Source organism: Bombina bombina, chromosome 2, assembly GCF_027579735.1.
Source record: "Bombina bombina isolate aBomBom1 chromosome 2, aBomBom1.pri, whole genome shotgun sequence".
In the NCBI taxonomy this organism is placed as follows: domain Eukaryota; kingdom Metazoa; phylum Chordata; class Amphibia; order Anura; family Bombinatoridae; genus Bombina; species Bombina bombina.
The window spans coordinates 425,961,931-425,980,374 of record NC_069500.1 but is presented as its reverse complement, the minus strand read 5'-3'; the positions used below and the strand labels follow the sequence as shown (position 1 = coordinate 425,980,374).

Genomic DNA, 18,444 nt, shown 5'->3' with positions numbered 1-18,444 from the left:
TTTTTTGGGAACCACAAACAGATTTGAGTAAAACCCTTGCCCTTGTTCCGTTCGCGGAACTGGGTGGATCACTCCCATTACTAAGAGGTCTTGTACACACTGTAGAAACGCCTCTTTCTTTATTAGATTTGTTGATAACCGTGACAGATGAAATCTCCCTTGTGGAGGAGAAGCTTTGAAGTCCAGAAGGTATCCCTGAGATATGATCTCCAACGTCCAGGGATCCTGGACATCTCTTGCCCAAGCCTGGGCGAAGAGAGAGAGTCTGCCCCCCCACTAGATCCGTTTCCGGATAGGGGGCCCTTCCTTCATGCTGTCTTAGGGGCAGAAGTAGGCTTTCTGGCCTGCTTGCCCTTGTTCCAGGACTGGTTGCTTTTCCAACCCTGTCTGTAACGAGCAGCAGTTCCTTCCTGTTTTGGAGCGGAGGAAGTTGATGCTGCTCCTGCCTTGAAATTACGAAAGGCACGAAAATTAGACTGTTTGGCCTTTGATTTGGCCCTATCCTGAGGAAGGGAGTGACCCTTACCTCCAGTAATGTCAGCAATAATTTCTTTCAAGCCGGGCCCGAATAAGGTTTGCCCCTTGAAAGGAATATTAAGCAATTTAGATTTAGAAGTCACATCTGCTGACCAGGATTTAAGCCATAGCGCTCTGCGCGCCTGGATGGCAAAACCCGAGTTCTTAGCCGTTAGTTTGGTTAAGTGCACAACGGCGTCCGAAACAAATGCATTAGCTAGCTTAAGTGCTTTAAGCTTGTTCATGATCTCATCCAATGGTGCTGTGCGAATGGCCTCTTCCAGAGACTCAAACCAGAAAGCCGCCGCAGCAGTGACGGGCGCAATGCATGCAAGGGGCTGTAATATAAAACCTTGTTGAACAAACATTTTCTTAAGGTAACCTTCTAATTTTTTATCCATTGGATCTGAGAAAGCACAACTATCCTCCACCGGGATAGTGGTGCGCTTAGCTAAAGTAGAAACTGCTCCCTCCACCTTAGGGACCGTCTGCCATAAGTCTCGTGTGGTGGCATCTATTGGGAACATTTTTCTAAATATCGGAGGGGAGGAAAAAGGCACACCCGGTCTATCCCACTCTTTGGTAATAATCTCTGTAAGCCTTTTTGGTATAGGAAAAACGTTAGTACACACCGGCACCGCATAGTATTTATCCAGCCTACATAACTTCTCTGGGATTGCGACCGTGTCACAATCATTCAGAGCCGCTAACACCTCCCCTAGCAATATACGGAGGTTCTCAAGCTTAAATTTAAAATTTGAAATTTCTGAATCCGGTCTCCCCGGATCAGATCCGTCACCCACAGAATGAAGCTCTCCGTCCTCATGTTCTGCAAATTGTGACGCAGTATCAGACATGGCTCTCGTGTCATCAGCGCGCTCTGTCCGTAACCCAGAGCTATCGCGCTTGCCTCTTAACTCAGGCAAATTAGATAATACTTCTTTCATAACATTAGCCATATCTTGCAAAGTGATTTGTAAGGGCCTTGATGTACTTGGCGCCACAACATCACGCACCTCCTGAGCGGGAGGCGCAGGTACTGACACGTGAGGAGAGTTAGGCGGCATAACTTCCCCCTCGATGTCTGGTGATAATTTATTTACCGGTAAAGACTGACCTTTATTTAAAGTAATATCAATACAATTGGTACACATATTTCTATTGGGCTCCACATTGGCTTTTAAACATAATGAACAAGCAGATTCATCTGTATCAGACATGTTTAAACAGACTAGCAATGAGGCTAGCAAGCTTGGAAATTACTTTCAGAAAAATTTCAAGCAAAATAAAAACGCTGCTGCGCTTCTAAAAACACCAAAAAAACAATTACAGTTGAAATAACAATGAACTAATTCAGTTATAGCAACCAAATCTGTACATTAAATGTATGAAATTAGCAGAGGATTGCACCCACTAGCAAAAGGATGATTAACCCCTTAATACCCAAAAAACGGATAATCAATTTAACAGTTAACGTTTTTATCACAGTCAAACACACTGTCACAGGTCTGCTGTGACTGATTACCTCCCTCAAATATAAATTTTGAAGACCCCTGAGCTCTCTGGAGACGTCCTGGATCAAGGAGGAAGAAACAGGAAGACTATGATTGAATTTTAACTGCGCAACAAGGCGCTAACAAAAAGCCCCTCCCACTCATATTACAACAGTGGGAGACCAGCTATAACGGTTTCTATGCAGAAAAATACGTTAGCCATGTGGAAAAAATCATGCCCCAAGAGATTTATCACCAAAGTACCTCACAAAACGATTAACATGCCAGTAAACGTTTTTTAAAAAACAACATTTCAGATATTGTGTAAAGTTATCACTAAGCCTGCTACCAGTCGCTTCTACTGCAGTTAAGGCTCATACATTATTTCAGTATTAACAGTATTTTTTCAGTCAAATTCTATTCCCTAGAAAATAACTCTACTGTGCATACATTTACCAGCCTGATACCAGTCGCTACTACTGCATTTTAGGCTGTACTTACATCATATGGGTATCGGCAGTGTTTTCTTAGTCAATTCCATTCCTAGAAAATATGTTACTGCACATACCTCATTTGCAGGGGACCCTGCATGCTATTCCCTTTTCTGAAGTTACCCCACTCCTCAGAATGTGCGAGAACAGCCAGTGGATCTTAGTTACGTCTGCTAAGATCATAGAAAACGCAGGCAGATTCTTCTTCTAAATACTGCCTGAGAGAAAAAACAGCACACTCCGGTGCCATTTAAAATAACAAACTTTTGATTGAAGAATAATTAAGTAAAAAACTCAAACTCCTCTCACGACCTCCTTCTTTGTTGAGACTTGCAAGAGAATGACTGGGTATGACATGTGAGGGGAGGAGCTATATAGCAGCTCTGCTTGGGTGATCCTCTTGCAACTTCCTGTTGGGAAGGAGAATATATCCCATAAGTAATGGATGACCCGTGGACTGAACACACTTAACAAGAGAAATATTAGCTATGGAGTTATCCATTACTGCCGTCAATTGTTGCATAGTAACAAGCATTGGCGCGCTAGAAGTACTAGGGGTCGCCTGCGCGGGCATAACTGGTATAGACACAGAAGGAGAGGATGTAGAACTATCTCTACTTCCTTCATCTGAGGAATCATCCTGGGCAACCTTACTATTTGTGACAGTACTGTCCTTACTATGTTTGGACGCTATGGCACAAATATCACATATATTTGAAGGGGGAACCACATTGGCTTCCATACATACAGAACATGATCTATCTGAAGGTACAGACATGTTAAACAGGCTTAAACTGGTTAATAAAGCACAAAAACCGTTTTAAAACAAAACCGTTACTGTCTCTTTAAATGTTAAACAGGGCACACTTTATTACTAAATATGTGAAAAACTATGAAGGAATTATCCAATCTTTACCACAGTGTCTTAATGCATTCAAAGTATTGCACCCCAATTTTCAAGCTGTTAACCCTTAAAATGTGGAAACCGGAGCCGTTTGCAATTTTAACCCCACTACAGTCCCAGCCACAGCCTTTGTTGCGACTTCACCAATCCCAGGGGGGTATACGATACCAATTCAAGCCTTCTAGGAACGTTTTCAGTGGATACCAGACCCTCACACATGCAGCTGCATGCACTGTACTCAAAAGTAACTGCGCAATAATGGCGCAAAAATGAGGCTCTGCCTACTATAGTGAAAGGCCCTTCCTGACTGGGAAGGTGTCTTAACTAGTGCCTGGCGATAAAAACTTTCTCCAAATAGTAAAAAGTTTGAAATCCACTTCAAAACTTTAAATAATATCTTAAATAAACAATCGATTTAGCCCTTAAGAGTGTCCACCAGTTAATAGCCCATAATAAGCCCTTTATTCTTTCTAAGTCTAAGAAAATGGCTTACCGATCCCCATGAGGGAAAATGACAGCCTTCCAGCATTACACAGTCTTGTTAGAAAAATGGCTAGTCATACCTTGAGCAGAAAAGTCTGCAAACTGTTCCCCCCAACTGAAGTTCTCTCAGCTCAACAGTCCTGCGTGGGAACAGCAATTGATTTTAGTTACTGCTGCTAAAATCATACTCCTCTTTTAAACAGAACTCTTCATCTCTTTCTGTTTCAGAGTAAATAGTACATACCAGCACTATTTTAAAATAACAAACTCTTGATAGAAGAATAAAAAACTACAACTAAACACCACATACTCTTCACCATCTCCGTGGAGATGCTACTTGTTCAGAGCGGCAAAGAGAATGACTGGGGGGGCGGAGCCTGGGAGGGGCTATATGGACAGCTTTTGCTGTGCTCTTTGCCATTTCCTGTTGGGGAAGAGAATATTCCCACAAGTTATGGATGACGCCGTGGACCGGACACACCAATATTGGAGAAATTGGCTTCCCCTTAAAGTGAAGGTCCATTTTGATGAATTTGTGCCCGGTTTTTAATAAACCTATTAAAAACAAGGGCACTTTAATTCATCAAAATTGACATTTCACTGTTTTCTTCAAAAAACTTACCTTTTAATCCTGGCAGCCGCTCCAGCACTTCCTCTGCCCGTTGCAAGCCATCTTCGCGGGTCCAAAATGACGAATCTGGCTTCCTCCAATCACAGTGTTGCATCAGGCCAAGATTCCCCCAGGGGGGGGAGAAGCTGTGATTGGAGGAAGCCTGATTCGTCATTTCTGACGTCTGCAGAGGCTTCCGACGGCCGGGGGAATCGCTGGAGTGGAATTCAGGATAAAAAGGTAAGTTTTGGAAGAAAACAGTGAAATGTCAATTTTGATGAATTAAAGTGCCCTTGTTTTTAATAGGTTTATTAAAAACCGGGCACTAATTCATCAAAATGGACCTTCACTTTAATGTGTTTCCAATGACTTGTTAAACCAGCTGCAGAGTTAATGGGCTGAGCTTGGGAGAGCAGACCACATTAACTTATATGTCTAATTATAAACACAAGTTCATCCTTATCTTATTTCTCGCTGTTTAACCAAAGACCAGTACAAAGGTCTTGACAACAACAAAATCGCCGACATTAAAATAAATCACACAAAATCTTTGAGGCGGATTATGAGTATTTTATAGTAATGTAGTTGTCTCTCCTTCACATCCAGAACCCGAATTGCTACATAAACAGCTCTCAATCAAAAACTTGCCTTTTTAAAATTCTTGGAGGGGAACACTCAATACTAATAAGACTTCTTGGAAGAAACTCACCAGACCAGAGAGCTTTACACTGGGCCCTTACAGAGAACAATGGAAAATTAACATTTTAGTAAATCTCTGTCACAACCCACACTGGGATTAAGATTTCATCAAAACCTTCTCGTTTATATAGTTTTCCTACAATCTTTATTTAAGTATTGAAATTTTCTGTATAGATGGGATACAACAGGCAAAATGAGCTATTTCAAATGATAAATCAGCCATTAGTATACAATTTAAGACTACAGCAGGTAAATGGTACCTTGAAAACAAATTAAATGGGAGAAAAAACAATTTATGCTTATCTAATAAATTAATTTATTTCATGGTGGTGAGAGTCCACAATCCATTACTCCTGGGAATTACTCTTTCCCACCACTAGGTGGAGCAAAGATATCCAAACTCCAAGAGCTCTATAAAAATTCTCCCACCTCACAGGTACCTCAGTCAAATGTATAGCCAAGGAAAATGAGGTAGGAAAAAGCAAAAAGAGCTGTAAAAGGAGCAGGGAAAAAATATATGCTTAAAAAAAAAATACAACCCCAAAAAGTGAGGTCTCGTGGACTCTCAACACCATGAAAGAAATTAATTTATCACGTAAGCATAAATTACATATTTCAGTCATACAGGTGGTGAGATTCCATGATCCATTACTCCTGAGAACTAATACCCATGCTGTCGAGTACAGCAGTAATGAGACAAAGGGTGGGATTTTGAAACATCCTTTTTTCAATGAAAAATGAAATCCACAACCTCTAAAAAAACAAACCAAAATGGGCATTCTTTTATTTTTAAATGCACTTTAAATTTAAAGAAAATCAGGCAAAAACAGAATTTATGTTTACCTGATAAATTACTTTCTCAAACGGTGTGTCCGGTCCACGGCGTCATCCTTACTTGTGGGATATTCTCTTCCCCAACAGGAAATGGCAAAGAGCCCAGCAAAGCTGGTCACATGATCCCTCCTAGGCTCCGCCTTCCCCAGTCATTCGACCGACGTAAAGGAGGAATATTTGCATAGGAGAAATCATATGATACCGTGGTGACTGTAGTTAAAGAAAATAAATTATCAGACCTGATTAAAAAACCAGGGCGGGCCGTGGGCCGGACACACCGTTGGAGAAAGTAATTTATCAGGTAAACATAAATTCTGTTTTCTCCAACATAGGTGTGTCCGGTCCACGGCGTCATCCTTACTTGTGGGAACCAATACCAAAGCTTTAGGACACGGATGATGGGAGGGACCAAATCAGGTCACCTAGATGGAAGGCACCACGGCTTGCAAAACCTTTCTCCCAAAAATAGCCTCAGAAGAAGCAAAAGTATCAAATTTGTAAAATTTAGTAAAAGTGTGCAGTGAAGACCAAGTCGCTGCCTTACATATCTGATCAACAGAAGCCTCGTTCTTGAAGGCCCATGTGGAAGCCACGGCCCTAGTGGAATGAGCTGTGATTCTTTCAGGAGGCTGCCGTCCGGCAGTCTCGTAAGCCAATCTGATGATGCTTTTAAGCCAAAAAGAGAGAGAGGTAGAAGTTGCTTTTTGACCTCTCCTTTTACCAGAATAAACAACAAACAAGGAAGATGTTTGTCTAAAATCCTTTGTAGCATCTAAATAGAATTTTAGAGCACGAACTACATCCAAATTGTGCAACAAACGTTCCTTCTTTGAAACTGGATTCGGACACAAAGAAGGCACGACTATCTCCTGGTTAATGTTTTTGTTGGAAACAACTTTCGGAAGAAAACCAGGATTAGTACGCAAAACCACCTTATCTGCATGTTACACCAGATAAGGAGGAGAACACTGCAGAGCAGATAACTCTGAAACTCTTCTAGCAGAAGAAATTGCAACCAAAAACAAAACTTTCCAAGATAATAACTTAATATCAACGGAATGTAAGGGTTCAAACGGAACCCCCTGAAGAACTGAAAGAACTAAATTGAGACTCCAAGGAGGAGTCAAAGGTTTGTAAACAGGCTTGATTCTAACCAGAGCCTGAACAAAAGCTTGAACATCTGGCACAGCCGCCAGCTTTTTGTGAAGTAACACAGACAAAGCAGAAATCTGTCCCTTCAAAGAACTTGCAGATAATCCTTTCTCCAAACCTTCTTGAAGAAAGGATAGAATCTTAGGAATTTTTATCTTGTCCCAAGGGAATCCTTTAGATTCACACCAACAGATATATTTTTTCCATATTTTATGGTAGATTTTTCTAGTTACAGGCTTTCTGGCCTGAACAAGAGTATCAATGACAGAATCTGAGAACCCTCGCTTTGATAAAATCAAGCGTTCAATCTCCAAGCAGTCAGTTGGAGTGAGACCAGATTCGGATGTTCGAACGGACCTTGAACAAGAAGGTCCCGTCTCAAAGGTAGCTTCCATGGTGGAGCCGATGACATATTCACCAGGTCTGCATACCAAGTCCTGCGTGGCCACGCAGGAGCTATCAAGATCACCGATGCCCTCTCCTGATTGATCCTGGCTACCAGCCTGGGGATGAGAGGAAACGGTGGGAATACATAAGCTAGGTTGAAGGTCCAAGGTGCTACTAGTGCATCTACTAGAGTCGCCTTGGGATCCCTGGATCTGGACCCGTAGCAAGGAACCTTGAAGTTCTGACGAGAGGCCATCAGATCCATGTCTGGAATGCCCCACAACTGAGTAATTTGGGCAAAGATTTCCGGATGGAGTTCCCACTCCCCCGGATGAAATGTCTGACGACTCAGAAAATCCGCTTCCCAATTTTCCACTCCTGGGATGTGGATTGCAGACAAGTGGCAGGAGTGAGTCTCCGCCCATTGAATGATTTTGGTCACTTCTTCCATCGCCAGGGAACTCCTTGTTCCCCCTTGATGGTTGATATACGCAACAGTCGTCATGTTGTCCGATTGAAACCGTATGAATTTGGCCTTTGCTAGCTGAGGCCAAGCCTTGAGAGCATTGAATATCGCTCTCAGTTCCAGAATATTTATCGGGAGAAGAGATTCTTCCCGAGACCAAAGACCCTGAGCTTTCAGGAGTCCCCAGACAGCGCCCCAGCCCACCAGACTGGCGTCGGTCGTGACAATGACCCACTCTGGTCTGCGGAAGCTCATCCCCTGTGACAGGTTGTCCAGGGACAGCCACCAACGGAGTGAATCTCTGGTCCTCTGATCTACTTGTATCGTCGGAGACAAGTCTGTATAATCCCCATTCCACTGACTGAGCATGCACAGTTGTAATGGTCTCAGATGAATTCGCGCAAAAGGAACTATGTCCATTGCCGCGACCATCAAACCTATTACTTCCATGCACTGCGCTATGGAAGGAAGAGGAACAGAATGAAGTACTTGACAAGAGTTTAGAAGTTTTGATTTTCTGGCCTCTGTCAGAAAAATCCTCATTTCTAAGGAGTCTATTATTGTTCCCAAGAAGGGAACTCTTGTTGACGGAGATAGAGAACTTTTTTCTACGTTCACTTTCCACCCGTGAGATCTCAGAAAGGCCAGGACAATGTCCGTATGAGCCTTTGCTTGTGGAAGGGACGACGCTTGAATCAGAATGTCGTCCAAGTAAGGTACTACTGCAATGCCCCTTGGTCGTAGCACCGCTAGAAGGGACCCCAGTACCTTTGTGAAAATTCTTGGAGCAGTGGCTAATCCGAATGGAAGTGCCACAAACTGGTAATGCTTGTCCAGAAAGGCGAACCTTAGGAACCGATGATGTTCCTTGTGGATAGGAATATGTAGATACGCATCCTTTAAATCCACCGTGGTCATGAATTGACCTTCCTGGATGGAAGGAAGAATTGTTCGAATGGTTTCCATTTTGAACGATGGAACCTTGAGAAACTTGTTTAGGATCTTGAGATCTAAGATTGGTCTGAATGTTCCCTCTTTTTTGGGAACTATGAACAGATTGGAGTAGAACCCCATCCCTTGTTCTCCTAATGGAACAGGATGAATCACTCCCATTTTTAACAGGTCTTCTACACAATGTAAGAATGCCTGTCTTTTTATGTGGTCTGAAGACAATTGAGACCTGTGGAACCTCCCCCTTGGGGGAAGCCCCTTGAATTCCAGAAGATAACCTTGGGAGACTATTTCCAGCGCCCAAGGATCCAGAACATCTCTTGCCCAAGCCTGAGCGAAGAGAGAAAGTCTGCCCCCCACCAGATCCGGTCCTGGATCGGGGGCCAACATCTCATGCTGTCTTGGTAGCAGTGGCAGGTTTCTTGGCCTGCTTACCTTTGTTCCAGCCTTGCATTGGCCTCCAGGCTGGCTTGGCTTGAGAAGTATTACCCTCTTGCTTAGAGGATGTAGCACTTGGGGCTGGTCCGTTTCTGCGAAAGGGATGAAAATTTGGTTTATTCTTAGCCTTGAAAGACCTATCCTGAGGAAGGGCGTGGCCCTTGCCCCCAGTGATATCAGAAATAATCTCTTTCAAGTCAGGGCCAAACAGCGTTTTCCCCTTGAAAGGAATGTTAAGCAATTTGTTCTTGGAAGACGCATCCGCTGACCAAGATTTTAGCCAAAGCGCTCTGCGCGCCACAATAGCAAACCCAGAATTTTTCGCCGCTAATCTAGCCAATTGCAAAGTGGCGTCTAAAGTAAAAGAGTTAGCCAATTTGAGAGCATGAATTCTGTCCAAAATCTCCTCATAAGAAGAATCTTTATTGAGCGCCTTTTCTAGTTCATCGAACCAGAAACACGCTGCTGTAGTGACAGGAACAATGCATGAAATTGGTTGTAGAAGGTAACCTTGCTGAACAAACATCTTTTTAAGCAAACCCTCTAATTTTTTATCCATAGGATCTTTGAAAGCACAACTATCTTCTATGGGGATAGTGGTGCGTTTGTTTAGAGTAGAAACCGCCCCCTCGACCTTGGGGACTGTCTGCCATAAGTCCTTTCTGGGGTCGACCATAGGAAACAATTTCTTAAATATAGGGGGAGGGACGAAAGGTATGCCGGGCCTTTCCCATTCTTTGTTTACAATGTCCGCCACCCGCTTGGGTATAGGAAAAGCTTCGGGGGGCCCCGGGACCTCTAGGAACTTGTCCATCTTACATAATTTCTCTGGAATGACCAAATTCTCACAATCATCCAGAGTAGATAACACCTCCTTAAGCAGAGCGCGGAGATGTTCCAATTTAAATTTGAATGTAATCACATCAGGTTCAGCTTGTTGAGAAATTTTCCCTGAATCTGAAATTTCTCCCTCAGACAAAACCTCCCTGGCCCCCTCAGACTGGTGTAGGGGCACTTCAGAACCAATATCATCAGCGTCCTCATGCTCTTCAGTATTTTCTAAAACAGAGCAGTCGCGCTTTCGCTGATAAGTGGGCATTTTGGCTAAAATGTTTTTGATAGAATTATCCATTACAGCCGTTAATTGTTGCATAGTAAGGAGTATTGGCGCACTAGATGTACTAGGGGCCTCCTGTGTGGGCAAGACTGGCGTAGACGAAGGAGGGGATGATGCAGTACCATGCTTACTCCCCTCACTTGAGGAATCATCTTGGGCATCATTTTCTCTAAATTTTGTGTCACATAAATCACATCTATTTAAATGAGAAGGAACCTTGGCTTCCCCACATACAGAACACAGTCTATCTGATAGTTCAGACATGTTAAACAGGCATAAACTTGATAACAAAGTACAAAAAACGTTTTAAAATAAAACCGTTACTGTCACTTTAAATTTTAAACTGAACACACTTTATTACTGCAAATGTGAAAAAGTATGAAGGAATTGTTCAAATTTCACCACAGTGTCTTAAAGCCTTAAAAGTATTGCACACCAAATTTGAAAGCTTTAACTCTTAAAATAACGGAACCGGAGCCGTTTTTATATTTAACCCCTATACAGTCCCTGGTATCTGCTTTGCTGAGACCCAACCAAGCCCAAAGGGGAATACGATACCAAATGACGCCTTCAGAAAGCTTTTTCTATGTATCTGAGCTCCTCACACATGCATCTGCATGTCTTGCTTCCCAAAAACAACTGCGCAATAGAGGCGCGAAAATGAGGCTCTGCCTATGATTAGGGAAAGCCCCTAGAGAAAAAGGTGTCCAATATAGTGCCTGCCGGTTATTTTACATAATTCCCAAGAATAAAATAACTCCTCAAAGCTATGAAGTATTAAAAATGCTTATATATCAATCGTTTTAGCCCAGAAAATGTCTACCAGTCTTAAAAGCCCTTGTGAAGCCCTTTATTCTTATGTAATAAAAATGGCTTACCGGATCCCATAGGGAAAATGACAGCTTCCAGCATTACCTAGTCTTGTTAGAAATGTGTCATACCTCAAGCAGCAAAAGTCTGCTCACTGTTTCCCCCAACTGAAGTTAATTCCTCTCAACAGTCCTGTGTGGAAACAGCCATCGATTTTAGTAACGGTTGCTAAAATCATTTTCCTCTTACAAACAGAAATCTTCATCTCTTTTCTGTTTCAGAGTAAATAGTACATACCAGCACTATTTTAAAATAACAAACTCTTGATTGAAGAATAAAAACTACATTTAAACACCAAAAAACTCTAAGCCATCTCCGTGGAGATGTTGCCTGTACAACGGCAAAGAGAATGACTGGGGAAGGCGGAGCCTAGGAGGGATCATGTGACCAGCTTTGCTGGGCTCTTTGCCATTTCCTGTTGGGGAAGAGAATATCCCACAAGTAAGGATGACGCCGTGGACCGGACACACCTATGTTGGAGAAAAATAAATAATGCTGAGACAACTGCCAGAAGGACCTTCCAAATAAAGGCTTCCTCAAAAGAAGCAAAAACATCAAAATGGTAGAATTTAGTAAAAGTATGCAAAGAAGACCAAGTAGCTGCCTTGCAAATTTTGTCAACTGAAGCCTCATTCTGAAAGTGGCAACTGATCTAGAAGAATAAGCAGTTATCTGTTTTGGTGGAGGCTGACCTGCCTCCAAGTAAGTCTTATGAATGAAAAGTTTCAACAAAGAAGCCAAAGAAACAGCAGAAACCTTCTGTCCTTTCTTAGAGTCAGGAAAGTTTAAGGGACAGATGTCAAAATAATATTTTATGATCCAGAAAAAGCATGTAGTTTTAAGGCATTTTCCAATTTACTTCCATTATCAAATTTTGCATATTTTTTTTATATGCACACTTTCTGGAGAACATGATCCTAATGAGCATGTGCACAAGCTCACAGGGTATATGTATACTAGTCTGTTATTGGTTGATGTCTGTCACATGATACAGGGGGCCGAAAAATGTGAGGAAAAAATACATTTGTCCAAAAAAAATCTACTGCTTATTTGAAATTCAGAATAGGTGTTATTGCATTGTCTTTTTATTATGCACTTGTTAATTATGCAATTCTACTGCATTGAGTGGTACTTTAACAAAAATACTAGAAGTTTGTCTGAAATCCTTAGTAGTATCAATGTAATACTTCAATGTTCTATTAACAGCCAAATTATGCAAAGATCTCTCTGAAGCTTTCTTGGGATTAGAACACAAAGGAGAGACAACAATTTGCCTACTGATATTGTCTGAAGACACAACTTTAGGCAAAAAATAAACAGTCCTTAAGACTGCCTTATCCTGATGAAAAATAAGATAAGGAGGGTCACAAGAAAGAACAGACAATTCGGAAATTCTTCTAGCAGAAGAGATAGCCAAAAGGAACAAAACCTTCCAAGAAAACATAAATTATGCTTACCTGATAATTTCATTTCCATCTGTGGGAGGAGAGTCCACTGCTTCATTCATTACTCGTGGAAATAAGAACCTGGCCACCAGGAGGAGGCAAAGACACCCCAACCAAAGACTTAAATACCTCCCCCACTCCCCTCATCCCCAGTCATTCTGCCAAGGGAACAAGGAACAGTAGGAGAAATATCAGGGTATAAATGGTGCCAGAAGAATAATATTAAATTTAGGTCTGCCCACCGTAGCAAACGGGCGGAAGCAGTGGACTCTCCTCCCACAGATGGAAATGAAATTATCAGGTAAGCATAATTTATGTTTTCCATCTTAATGGGAGGAGAGTCCACTGCTTCATTCATTACTTGTGGGAACAAATACCCAAGCTCTAAAAGGACACTGAATAAACAAAAATGGGAGTGTAAAAGGAGGCGGACCCTAAACTGAGGGCACCACAGCCTGCAGAACTTTTCTCCCAAAAACAGCTTCCGCCGAAACAAAAACATAAAATTTGTAAAACTTTGTAAAAGTATGTAAGGAGGACCAAGTAGCTGCCTTACAAATCTGCTCCACAGAGGCCTTGTTCTTAAAAGCCCAAGAAGAAGCCACCACTCTAGTTGAGAGAGCCATAATCCGCTGAAGGAGGCTTATGTCCCACTGTCTCATAGGCCAAACGGATAATGCTCCTCAACCAAAAAGACAGAGAAGTGGAAGAGGCCCTCTGCCCCCTACGCTTTCCTGAATACACCACAAATAAGGACAAAGTCTGTCTGAAACCTTTTCGTGGCCTGAAGATAAAACTTCAAGGCTCAAACCACATCCAAGTTATGCAGTAACCTCTCCTTAGATGAAGAAAGGTTAGGACACAACGAAGGAACGACTATCTCCTGATTGATGTTACGATCTGATACCACCTTGGGAAGAAAACCCAACCCATTGCGAAGCACAGCCTTATCTGCAAGCCGATGCAATAGCCATAAGAAATAGAACCTTCAAGGAAAGAATTTTAATGTCAAGCGCATGCATAGGCTCAAACGAAGCCCTCTGCAAAACCTTAAGAACCAAGTTTAAGCTCCAAGGAGGAGCAGAATTTCTAAAGACAGGTCTGATCCTAGACAGAGCCTGAACAAAGGAATGAATATCAGGAAGCTCCGCTAGCTTCTTGTGTAACAGCACCGATAACGCCGAAATCTGTCCCTTTAAGGAACTGGCGGCAAGACCCTTATCCAGTCCATCGTGGAGAAATCCTGGATACCCTAACCTTGTGCCAGGGATATCCACGGTCCTCACACCAGGATAAGTAGGTCATCCACACCTTAGAATAGATGCGACGAGTGACCGGCTTCCTGGCCTGGATGAGAGTATCAGTTACTCGCTTGGAAAAACCTCTCTTGGCTAAGACTAGGCGTTCAATCACCATGTAGTCAGCCTCAGAGAATCAAGATTTTGATGTAGAAAGGGACCCTGAACCAGCAGATCTCTGCGACAGGGCAACCTCCAAGGAGGAGACAATGACATCCCAACCAGATCCGCAAACCATGTCCTCCGTGGCCACAACGGAGCAACCAGAATGGTTGAAGCTTGCTCCTGTTTGATGCGGGCCACCACTCGAGGAAGAAGTGGCAACGGTGGTAAAATGTAAATTAGGTTGAACTCCCAAGGCACCGCTAAGGCATCTATCAGCTCTGCCTGTGGGTCCCTGGACCGCGACCCATATCTGGGTAGCTTGAAGTTGAGTCTGGACGCCATGAGGTCTATCTCTGGCGTCCCCCATCTGATGCAGATCTTTGCAAACACCTCGGGATGGAGAGACCATTCCCCCGGATGAAACAATTGTCTACTGAGAAAATCAGCTTCCCAGTTGTCCACACCCGGAATGTGAATCGCTCAGAGAGAACAATTGTGAGTCTCTGCCCACTCCAGAATCCGAGATACTTCCCTCATTGCAAGGGAGCTTCTCGTTCCCCCCTGATGGTTTATGTAAGCCGAGGTAATGTTGTCCGACTGAAATCTGATGAATCGGGACGACCCCAGGTGGGGCCAAGCCCTCAGAGCCTTGAATATTGCTCAAAGTTGCAGAATATTTATTGGTAGAGTCGACTCCTCTCGAGTCCACCTGCCCTGTGCCCTTCTGGCACCCCAAACAGCTCCCCATCCTTATAGACTTGTGTCCCTGGGGCCACCACTCGAGGAAGAAGTGGCAACGGTGGTAAAATGTAAATTAGGTTGAACTCCCAAGGCACCGCTAAGGCATCTATCAGCTCTGCCTGTGGGTCCCTGGACCGCGACCCATATCTGGGTAGCTTGAAGTTGAGTCTGGACGCCATGAGGTCTATCTCTGACGTCCCCCATCTGATGCAGATCTTTGCAAACACCTCGGGATGGAGAGACCATTCCCCCGGATGAAACAATTGTCTACTGAGAAAATCAGCTTCCCAGTTGTCCACACCCGGAATGTGAATTGCTCAGAGAGAACAATTGTGAGTCTCTGCCCACTCCAGAATCCGAGATACTTCCCTCATTGCAAGGGAGCTTCTCGTTCCCCCCTGATGGTTTATGTAAGCCGAGGTAATGTTGTCCGACTGAAATCTGATGAATCGGGACGACACCAGGTGGGGCCAAGCCCTCAGAGCCTTGAATATTGCTCAAAGTTGCAGAATATTTATTGGTAGAGCCGACTCCTCTCGAGTCCACCTGCCCTGTGCCCTTCTGGCACCCCAAACAGCTCCCCATCCTTATAGACTTGTGTCCCCTGGGCCAGCTGTCCCGGACGGATCTACTAAGAGGGGGATTCCCTCACTCGGTTGTCCAGAAAGATCTGTTGGGATAGATCTGAGTGGTCGCTGTTCCATTGTCTCAACATGCATAACTGAAGAGGTCTGAGATGGAACCTGGCAAATGGAATGACATCTATGCTGGAAACCATGAACCCAATCACCTCCATACATCTGGCCACAGATGGCCTTGAGGAGGTCTGAAGGGCAAGACAGCTAGACGCAATCTTGGAACGTCTCTGATCTATCAAGAATACTTTTATGGATATAGAATCTATTATCGTACCCAGAAACTACACCCTGTTGCTGGGAACCAGGAAACTCTTTCCTTCGTTTATCTTCCATCCATGGGATTGAAGGAGAAGAAGAAGAGCCCTCGAGTGGTCCTCCACGAGACTGCAGGACGGAGACTGAACCAGGACATGGTCCAGATAAGGAACCACCGCATTTCCTCTGGCTCTCGCTTCCATGAGCAGTGCCCCCCGAACCTTCGTAAAGACTATTGGGGCAGTCGCCAGACTGAACTGTAGGGCCACAAACTAAGTGTTGGTCCAGAAACAAGAATCTTAGGGACCTGATGTGGCCCTTGTGGATTGGCACGTGAAGGTAAGCATACTTCAAGTCTATTGTCATCATAAATTGCCCCTCTTGAACTAGGGGCAGAATCGATCTGACCGTCTCCATTTTAAAGGATGGGACTGACAGAAACTTGTTTGGGCACGTTAGGTCCAGAATTGGGTGGAATGTGCCCTCCTTCTTTGGGACCACGAAAAGGTTTGAATAGTTCCATAGACCCCTTTCTGCTTAAGGTACTCTCTCGAGATATGAGAGATCCCTCACGCACTGTAGAAAGGTGTCTCTCTTCTCTGGTCTTGAGGATAGGTTTGACAGGAGGAATTTTCCCCTGGGCGGATGAGTCTTGAACCCTATCCTGTAACCCTGGGAGATAACCTCCAGAACCCAAGGATCCTGTATGTCTCTTTTTCAAGCCTTTGTGAACAGAGATAGTCTTCCCCCTACGCGATCCAGCGACGGATCGGGGGCTGCCCCTGCATGCTGACTTTGTCTCGGCAGGCTTCTTGCTCTGCTTGGACTTGTTCCAAGATTGAGCTGGCTTCCAAGATCTCTTGGACTGTTCGGCCTTTGCAGAAGGCTGCTGGCGCTGAGACTTGTCTGAACGAAAGGGAAGAAAAAGTAGAGCCCTTAGGCTTATTCTTCTTATCCTGCATATTATAGAGTCCAGGCCTAGACTAAAGAGAACTTTCCCTTGAAACAGGAGAGATAGTAATCTCGACTTGGAAGTCATGTCAGCCGAACACGACTTTAACCACAGCGCCCTACGAGCTAGAACAGAGAAACCTGATGTCTTGGCATTCAGGCGAAGGACCTGCATGTTTGCATCACAGATAAAAGAATTGGCTACCCTTAAGGCCTTAATCTTTTCCTGTATCTCCTCGAGGGGAGTCTCCACCTCGACTAAAGCGGACAGTGCGTCACACCAGTAAGTAGCCGCTCCCCCCACCGCAGCGATTGCTGCTGCAGGTTGGAAAACCAACCCCGTAAGTTGAAAGATCTTTCTCAACATGGACATTAACTTTTTATCCATGGTCTCCGTGAACGACGAACTATCCTCGAGGGGAAAAGTGGTACGCTTGGCGAGCGTGGAGATAGCTCCATTCACCTTAGGAATGGCCCCCATAGCTCGAGAGTCCGGAATGGGGAACAACTTCTTAAAAGAGGTAGAAGGAGAAAAGGACGAGCCCAGTTTCTCTCACTCTTTCTTAATAATAGTAGCCATCTTCACGGGCACTGGGAAGGTCTGAGGCACCACCCTGTCCTCATAAACCCTATCTAGTTTAGGGATAGAAGGTTCTTCCAGGAGTTTCGGTTCCGGGACCTCCAACGTAGCAAGCACTTCTTTCAGTAAAAAGCGCAAATGCTCCATTTTAAACTTAAAATCTGGTTCCTCCGAAGCCAGAGGTTTTGAAGACGCCGATTCTGTCCCAGAGAGGGCACCCTCCGACGAGTCGGAGGCGTCATCATCAGATAATCTCTCAGGCTGAGAGACATCCAATGGAGTAGATGACCCCTGAGATGGAAGGCTATGTCTTTCCCTTCGCTTGCGCTTCGCAGGGCGTGGTAGGGCATGGAAGGCCGCAGAAACCACTTCTTGCAACTGAGCAGCAAAATCTGGAGGGCACGCGGCCCCTCCCGCGGGAGGATCAGTAGGGCCTTGGGGGGCTGCATGTGTAATCGGAGATGAATGTTGGGGACGCAGTGGAAGGCTCAGTAGTACTAAATATCTTATTCTTTTTAGATATTACAATCTTATCAAAGCATGTGAGCAGGCGGATCAACCTGTACCGCTTCACAATAAACACAGTTATTAGACTTAATTAAAGAGGGAGTATAATCTAACATATCAGAGTCCTCCATAGCTTACGCCTGTAATACAGACTAGATAAATTAAATGACACCTTTATACACCAATGGCCGGGGCACATACCACTTCCTATGACCCGGACCACAGAGAAACCGTTACGTCTCCCGCAATTGCCAATCAGGAAAGAGGAAGTGGAAGAGGCCACACCCGGTTACATGGAGTGCCATGCAGGACCCCCCTTGCACTATAGAAAAAACGCGCCAAAAGAAGGCTGCTCCGATCCTGACTGTTCACACATTGCTAGAGCCTCATCTCACACATGACATAGCATCAAACACAATAAAATATTATGTATAAATCCCCCCTGTTCAATAATCCCCTTTCCAGGGATATTAACCCATGAGTCTATAAAGATAAAAGGAGACACACTGTTAC

General features: G+C 44.1%; 1 protein-coding gene across 1 annotated transcript in view; it reads right to left on the bottom strand.

Annotated features, from left to right (window-relative positions):
• Positions 1 to 18,444, bottom strand: part of CABIN1 (calcineurin binding protein 1) — a 1,089,846-nt gene that overhangs the window by 234,964 nt on the left and 836,438 nt on the right. The gene's annotated exons all lie outside the window — the stretch shown is intronic.